Source organism: Oryctolagus cuniculus, chromosome 8 (assembly GCF_964237555.1).
Source record: "Oryctolagus cuniculus chromosome 8, mOryCun1.1, whole genome shotgun sequence".
Taxonomy (NCBI): domain Eukaryota; kingdom Metazoa; phylum Chordata; class Mammalia; order Lagomorpha; family Leporidae; genus Oryctolagus; species Oryctolagus cuniculus.
The window spans coordinates 113,956,276-113,963,133 of record NC_091439.1 but is presented as its reverse complement, the minus strand read 5'-3'; the positions used below and the strand labels follow the sequence as shown (position 1 = coordinate 113,963,133).

At 38.9% G+C, this 6,858-nt stretch overlaps 1 non-coding gene across 1 annotated transcript; it reads left to right on the top strand.

Moving 5' to 3' along the window:
* Positions 1-5,728: 5,728 nt before the first annotated feature.
* LOC127487375 (U1 spliceosomal RNA) lies at positions 5,729-5,892 on the top strand. Its single transcript, XR_007914201.1, has one exon. It is a non-coding gene; the product is annotated as a U1 spliceosomal RNA (small nuclear RNA).
* Positions 5,893-6,858: the final 966 nt, after the last annotated feature.

The window sequence follows — 6,858 nt, the reverse complement described above, 5'->3', positions numbered from 1 at the left end:
GTCTGTTGGCCACCTGAATTGCATCTTTTGAAAAACACCTCTTCAAGCCCTTTGCACATTTCTTAACTGGATTCTTTGTTTTGTTGTTGTTGAGTTTCTTGAGCTCCTTATAGAATCTGGGTGTTAATCCTTTATCAATAAGTTGCAGAGTTTGCATATATTTACTCCCTTGATGTCAGTTAACTTTTCATTTTGTTGAGTGTGTGTTCAACAAATGGTGCTAAGAAAATTGGATTCCTGTGTGCAGAATTATGAAACAAGACCCCTACCTTACAACTTACACAAAAGTGAACTCAAAATGGATCAATGATCTCAATCTATGATTTAATAACATCAAATTACTAAAGGAGAACACTGATAAACTCTGTAAGACATTGGCATAGGCAAAGAATTCTTGGAAAAGACCCCAGAAGCACAGGCAATGAAATCAAAAATAGACAAATGGCATTATATCAAGCTAAGAAGCTTCTGTACTGCAAAAGAGTTTAATTTGGGGTTGTCATTTGTTTGATGGAGTAAGTCTAACATTATTTTATTTCCTAAATTACTGAGTTTTGATTCTTTATGAATGCCTTCCATTTAATTCTTTGATTATTGTCTCAGTTTTTAACAGAATGTTTTATTCACTAACACAAATCCCTATAGAATTAACAAGTATCTTCTTTACCTATAAAATGTTTAGAAGGGGGACCAGAGACTAGGTCAGGGGGCATTCCAAGATTAGGGAATGACATACTCTGCTAGGTTGGGAATAAACAGTTAAAGAAAAAAGTGTTGGAAGTGCTCTCTCAAGGGAGAACTGGAGATGATGCAGCACTGGATAGCCTGCAAGAGGAAGAGGAAAGCTGTTGACCTGTGTGGAGGGTTTGTATGCACAGCACAAACATGAATACAATACCCAACTGCAGCAGCCGAGAACCAGAGTGAGCAATGGCTTGGAGAGGGAGGTGAGACCAGACTGCAGCAAACTGTGGTGATACAGCCAGAGGAGAGTGTCATGAGTCTGGACTAGAGCCCTGGGGGCTACCAGTTGCTAGCGGGTGCCCACAGATACAGTAGAAGTGGAGGAAGCACATTTATCACACTGCAACTTCCACAAAACAGCACCCACTGCCTGGCTAAAAAAGGGTGGGTGCCATTTTGGGTTTAGGTGGCAGCTGCAGAAGCCTTTGTGCGTGGGCACAGCAACTGGCTGAGACGGGACGTCTTTTCAGCATACTGGCAGCATACTGGGGAGAGACCAATCAGCCACTGATCTTGTGTAAGCATGTGATCCAGAGATTCCAGCAGAGGGAAAAATCCACAGTCCACAATGACTTTGAGCCTGGCTGGGAGGTGTCTGCGCACCCACATAAGACTGTACAGCACCCCCAGCCTCCCAGGACAAGAAGCCCAGATGGGGCTGGCTCAGGGAACATCTGCCTCTCTATTGACTTGTCAGACTGGCAAGGCAGATTGAAAGCTCTGCACGCAGAGGCTGTGGAAGCATGGTGTGCTGAGACCATGGAGACTTGGTGGAGACATGGGAAGGTGCAGGGTGTAGCTGGGTCTCTGAGCAGTCATGCTCAGAGGAGCTCATGGCAGTAGAAACTGTGCTTACAGTGAGGACTGTGCAGATCTTTTGTGCAGTTAATATGGTGGTGCAAATCAATGTTGAACACATTGAGGGCTAACACCCAGGACTTTCTTAGCTTGAAGGTGAAGGGGTGATAACACCAACTGGAGGCATTGTCTCCCCCTTCTGTAAAAAAAGGGAGATAACCCTGCTCAATTCATCCCACTCTGGAGAACTGACCAGAGCTCCTTGGCCACACCCACCACACACCACCTGGTATTCACTGAAAGTGCAGACATTCCACTAAGCCAAAGAGGAGCAGCTCAAAGACAAAAGCCATCAGAGGAAAAAAAAAGCAATAATCAATTCTGCAAATGCATAAAGTCAAGAAACAAGAATAAAAACACCATAACCCCCCAAAAAGGAATACAACAAAATTTCAATATCAGAATGTGAAGATGAAGAGATTGAGAAAATGCCAGAAACAGAATTTTAAAAAGTAATCATAGGATTGCTCAGCAGCAAATCCATGAACAACCTCAAAACACACACACACAAGAATAAAAAAAAAATTAAAGAGAAAAAAAATTTAAAGAGAAATCACAAGGAAATATTAGAAATGAAGAATTCAATCGCTCAAATAAAAATGTGGTGGAATATCTTAACAGTAGACTTGGCAAGGCTGAAGAATCTAGGGGGCCAGCACTGTGGCATAGTAGGTAAAGCCACCACTTGCAGTGCTGACATCCCATATGGGCATCAGTTCAAGTCCCAGCTGCTCCAGTTCCGATCCAGCTCTCTGCTGTGGCCTGGGAAAGCAGTAGAAGATGGCCCAAGTCCTTGGGTCCCTGTACCCACATGGGAGACCTGGAAGATGCTCCTGGCTCTTGGCTTCGGATCAGTGCAGCTCCAGCCATTGCAGCCAATTGGGAAGTGAACCAGCCGATGGAAGAACTCTCTCTCTCTGCCTTTCCTTCTCTCTCTGTGTACTTCTGAATTTCAAAATAAATAAATAAATCTTTAAAAAAAATAATATCTAAAAGGAAGATAAATCTTTGGAAATCATTCAGAGCAAAAAGAAGAAGAAGAAGAAGAAGAAGAAGAAGAAGAAGAAGAAGAAGAAGAAGAAGAAGAAGAAGAAGAAGAAGAAGAAGAAGAAGAAGAAATTAGGAAACTTAAAAACAGTGTTGGATATTTATGGGAAACTATCCAACAGCCCAACATACAGGTCTTAGGAGTTCTTGAAAGTAGAAAGAGAGAGTCGACTAAAAGGCCCATGTAGTGAAATAATTACAGAAAACTTCGCCAATTTGGAGAAAGAAATGGACATCCAGGTACAGGAAGCACATAGAACTCCTAACACACATGACCAGAAAAGATTTTCAACGTGACACATTGTAGTCAAACTTTCCATGGTAAAACATAAAAATTTCTAAAATGTGCAAGAGAGAAATGCCAGATTACTTTCAGATTACTTTCCAGTTAACTCACAGAGGACTTCTCATTGAAACTCTTCAAGCTAGAAGAGAATGGCAAGATAGCAGTCAAGTCTTAAGAGAAAAAACAGTCAATGCAGAATACTTTACACTGCAAAACTTTCATATTTATGAATGAAGGTGAAATGATCTTCCATAAGAAACAAATTGAAAGAATTTGTTACCACTCATCCAACCTTACAAAAGATACTTATATACAGAAATGCAGAAAGATAGATGTCATTATGAAAAACTGTGAAGGCAGAAAATCCCCAAGGAAACGTACAAAGGAAATCCAAAGTAAACAATGGTAATATTTATGGAAAAATGGCAGGGCCAAGTTGTTACTTATCAATAGTCATCTTGAATATAAATGGCCTCAACTTTCCAGTTAAAAGATACAGACTGGACTAATGGATTTAAAAAAAAAAAACAGACCCACCTATTTGCTGCCTAAAATAAACATATTTCACCAACAAAGATACACACAGATTGAGAGTGAAAGGAGGCAAAAATATACTCCATGCTAATGGAAAACAAAAAAGGGTAGCCATGCTAAATATCAAACAAAATAGATCTTAACATAAAAACTGTTAAAGGAGACAAAGAAGGCATTATGTAATGATTAAGGGATCAATTCAATCGGAAAATGTGAATATAATAAATGTATACACACCCAATTACATAGTGCCTGGCTATTTAAAAGAAATGTTAAAGGAACTAAAGGGAGACATAGACTCCAATACAATAGTAACAGGGGACTTCAATACCCCACATTCATCAATGCACAGATCACTAGACAGATGATTAACAGAAAAACAATCAACACTATGGACAAAATAGACCTAACAGATATCTACAGAACTTTTCACCAAACTTTTGCAGAATAAACATTCTTGTCAGCAGTGCATGGAACTTTCTCTAAGATAGACCATATGCTAGGCCATAAAGCAATTCTCAGCAAATTCAAAAAACTATAAATCATACCACGCATCTTCTCTGAACACAATGGAGTGCAGCTGGAAATCAGCAACTCAAGAAGTTCTAGATCACAGGCAAATGTGTGGAGACCGAACAACATGCTTCTGAATGAAAAGTGGGCAATAAAAGAAATCAAAACAGAAATGAACAAATCTCTGGAGACAAATGAAAATGACAATATATTATATCAAAACTTCTGGGATACAGCAAAAGTAGTATTAAGATGGAAGTTTATAGCAATTGGTGTCTACATCAAGAAAAGGTAGGCATCAAATATGTAACAGCAGATACCACAGAAATAAAAAGAATTATCAGGAATTATTACAATAGCTGTATGCCAACAAATTGGGAAACCTAGTAGAAGTAGATTCCTAGACACATAGAATCTACCAAAATTTAGTTATGAAGTCATAGAAAACCTATACAGACCAGTAATCAAGATGGAAACTTATCAGTAAAAAAAGACCATCCCACCAATAAAAAGCTCAGAACTCGACAGCTTCACTGCTGAACTCTGTAAGACATTTAAAGAAGAACTAATTCCAATTCTTCTTGAGCTATTCAAAACGATTAAAGAAGGGAATTCTCACAAACTCCTTCTCTGAAGTGTGCCTCATCTTAACTGCTAAGCCAGAAAAGAAACAACAGAGAAAAAGAACTATAGACTAATATCCCTGAGGAACATAGATGTAAAAATCCTCAACAAAATAGGAGCCACTAAGATCCAACAACACATTGGAAAGATCATTCATGCAGACCAAGTGGAATTTACCCCTGGTATGCATGGTTCAACATTCACAAATCAATAAATGTGATACATCACATTAACAAATTGAACAACAAAAACATGGTTATCTCAATAGATGCAGAGAAAGCATTTGATAAAATACAACACCTTCTCATGATGAAAACCTTAAGCAAACTGCGTATAGAAGGAACATTCCTAAATAGAATCAAGGCAATTTATGACAAACCCTGACCAGCATCCTATTGAATAGGGAAAAGCTGAAAAATTTCGTCCTAAGATCCGGAACCAGACAAGGATGTCTACTCTCACCACTGTTTATTCAATATAGTCCTGGAAGTTTTACCCAGAGGCATTAGGCAAGAAAAAGAAATCAAAGGATACAAATTAAGAAAGGACAAAATTAAACTATCCTTATTTGCAGAAGACAAGATCCGACATATATGGCATTCAAAGGACTCCAGTGGGAGACTACTGGAACTAATAAAAATAGTTTGGTAAAATAGAAGGATATAAAATCAACATAGAAAAATCAAAAGCCTGGTGTTGGCACTGTGGCATAGTGGGTAAAGCAGCTGCCTGCAGTGCTGGCATCCCATATGGGCACCAGTTCGAGACCTGGCTGCTCCACTTCCGATCCAGCTCTCTCTGCTATGGCCTGAGAAAGCAGTAGAAGGTGGCCCAAGTACTTGGGCCTATGCACCCGCGTGGAAGACGTGGAAGAAGTTCCTGGCTCCTGGCTTCAGATTGGCACAGCTCCAGCCATTATGGCCAACTGGGGAGTGAGTCAGCAAATGGAAGACCTCTCTCTCTCTCTCTCTCTCTCTCTCTCTGTGCTTCTGTGTAACTCTGCCTTTCAAATAAATAAACAAATCTTTAAAAACAATAGCCTTTATATACACATACAATGCCATGGATGAGAAAGAACTTGTAGAATCTTCTGATCTGTTGTGAGACACGTTATCCATTGCACAACAGGCCTGGCAAGGGAAACACCATTATCCCGCAGGTGGTTTTCCCAGGGCAAGGCTCTTCCATTGTACTGTTGACGTGTTGATCCCTGCAATTTCCACAAATGTGGGAAACTCGACTGCATAATTTGTGGTAGAGGGGGACTGAGTTTGCACTCTGTCCTGATTAAAAAAAAAAAAACAACTTCTGAGATCAATCCCATTCACAGTAGCTCCAAAAGGAATTAAATACCTTGGAATAAATTTATCCAATGATGTCAAAGATCTCATTGATAAAAATTACAAAACACTAAAGAAAGAAATAGAAGAAGATATTTTAAAAAATGGAAAAATCTTCTATGGTCATGGATTGGAAGAATCAATATCATCAAAATGTCCATACTACCAAGAGCAATTTACAGATTCAATGCAATCCCAATCAAAATACCAACAATATTCTTCGCATCTCTAGAAAAAAATTATGTTGAAATTCATAGGGAAGCACAGGAGACCCTAAAAAGCTAAAGCAATATTATATAACAAAAACAAAGACAGAGACATCACAATACCTGATTTCAAAATATAATACAGGGCAGTTATAATCAAAACAGCCTGGTAGTGGCACAAAAATATATGTAGACCAGTGGAACAGAACAGAAACTCCGGAAATCAGTCCATTCATCTACAATCAGCTTATCTTTGAAAAAGAGCTAAAATCAATCCTGCAGCAAGGACAGTCCCTTCAACAAATGGTGCTGGAAAAACTGGATCTCCATGTGCAGAAGTATGAAACTAGATGCCTATCATACACCTTACATAAAAATCCACACAAAATGGATCAAAGACCTAATTATGTGACCCAATGCCATCAAATTACTAGAAACTATTTGGGAAGCTATACAAGACATTAGCATACGCAAAGAATTCTTGGAAAAGACCCCAAAATGCACAGGCAATCAAAGCCAAAATTGACAAATGGGATTGCATTAAACTAAGAAATTTCAGCACTGCAAAAGAAACACTCAGCAAAGTAAAGAGGCATCTAACCGGATGTAAGAAATTATTTGCAAACTCTGCAACACATAAAGGGTTAGCATCTAGAATCTATAAAGAAATCAAGAAACTCAACAACTACAAAACAGCCAGGCTAAA